At 47.9% G+C, this 1753-nt stretch overlaps 1 pseudogene; it reads left to right on the top strand.

Annotated features, from left to right (window-relative positions):
• The first annotated feature begins 438 nt into the window (after positions 1 to 438).
• Positions 439 to 586, top strand: LOC146830639 (5.8S ribosomal RNA; annotated as a pseudogene).
• Positions 587 to 1753: the final 1167 nt, after the last annotated feature.

Genomic DNA, 1753 nt, shown 5'->3' with positions numbered 1-1753 from the left:
GCAGAGTAGGTTTCAGACCACTTGCATGGCTCGGAGCCATGAGCTAACCGGGATGGTCTCTGATTCATAGGGGTCAAACCCTGGCTCTCGCTAGTTGGTGTATGAGCAACATTTCGATGGGGTGACCTTCCCTCATTGCCAGGTTCCTGGGTGCAAGGCTCCATGTGGCCAGGCTTGTGCTTGAAGACTTGTGTGGTTCTGTCTGGGCATCTGAGAGAGCTGCCTACCTGTGCTGCTGTGGAAGCTCCTCACTGCCTGCCAAATGGGACGGCAGGTGGGCCAAGCGCCTTGAACACTTCTTGAATTGTGGAGGCTGACATCGAGAGGGGAATTCTGATGGAATGCCAAGCTTCTCATAGCACAGGCAATGGATGGGTGTCACTTCCTTCGTGCCTCTCCTATGCTCACAGGTGGGCAAACAATGTGAAAGTTGCTTGTGACTCTTGGCAGTGGGTTATTTGGCTTGTGAATCAATGAAGAATGCTGCTAGATGCAACACTTTGTTTGAGATACAGGACACACAGATCATAGATACTTCAAACACACCTTGTGGCTCCTGGTTTCTCCTAAGGCTGTTTGAGAGTCACTCGAATGTCAATCTCTGGCACTGCTAACTCTGACTGGCTTGTGACTCTCCCACATTAGGTAAGCCTGCATTAATAGCCAAGAGAAATTTGCTTCCCGAACAGGCCAAAGGGTAGAGGGCTGGGGTTAAATGGAGGCGTAACCCTTCTTGACTTCCCAGACTTCCCAGACTCGAGTTCCAAGAAGGTGGACAACACTGACCCTGGGTACTTGAGCCAATGGTCTGGGGTGACAGCCACTTTCCAGGCCATTATGACTGCAGGCCAGAAAGTACTTCTGTGTGGAGGCAGGAGGCCCTGTGAAGGCTCAACCACTGGGTAGCTCCCAGGTAAGGGTGGTGTTAGACCGAGGAGAAGCCTGAGGCTCCTGCAGGATGATTAGCTCCAATAATCCCCAGATAAAGGCAGGTGAAGCCATGACTTTTGCTTGGCAGGTCCCCACAGCTGGTGGTGCTAGCCAGCAGACAGAGCCTTCTAGCCTGCCCTGGGCAGGGTGGTGTCCAACCAGTAAGAGTTTTCCATGTTTCAATATGTCTACTATTTAGCTTGTCAGCTTCATGTTGGCGAAAACATCACCTGTGACGTCTCATTTTGAAGGTCGATCCAGCAAATGGACGAGTATGAGTGTGCCAACTCAGTGAACCACGTCATTAGCCAAGAGTGCCTAATTTGAATTATGCCCAGTCCTATAGTTGGTTAGCATGAATGCTAACAGCAAGTTCAAAGTCAGCTAATACCACTCTTTTTAAAAAGAGCATGCTGAATATTATCTATGCATCAGGCCTACCTCAGGGAAGTTGTATCTCACTGTATTAGTGCCACAGGTATATGTCTGTAAGGCTTTGAAGGGGGAGGGGCTGGATTCAGTGTATTCTTCATGGTTGGGCATTGTAAATTGTTTTCAAATGAAGGTCCAAGTCATTTCAGAGGTTGAAGAATTGTTCTTAATGGGTTTGCATTCATGCTTGTTTGTGCTTGAGTTTAGAGTTGCAGATTTTCTTGTTGTTGCTGAAGCTAAGGTTTTGGATGTAGTTGTTATGTAGTTGTTATGAGAAGCCATTTTCTGTACTTACTCAGGGAATTGGGCCTTTCAGACAGCATACACTTTTTAAATAAGAATCACTGCTTCACAGGACACTGTAATTAGAGAGAACCGGGAAGGTTCTGCT

Source organism: Triturus cristatus, chromosome 5_1 (assembly GCF_964204655.1).
Source record: "Triturus cristatus chromosome 5_1, aTriCri1.1, whole genome shotgun sequence".
Classification (NCBI taxonomy): Eukaryota; Metazoa; Chordata; class Amphibia; order Caudata; family Salamandridae; genus Triturus; species Triturus cristatus.
Note: the sequence above shows the minus strand (reverse complement) of the source record. Positions and strands in the feature narration are given on the sequence as shown.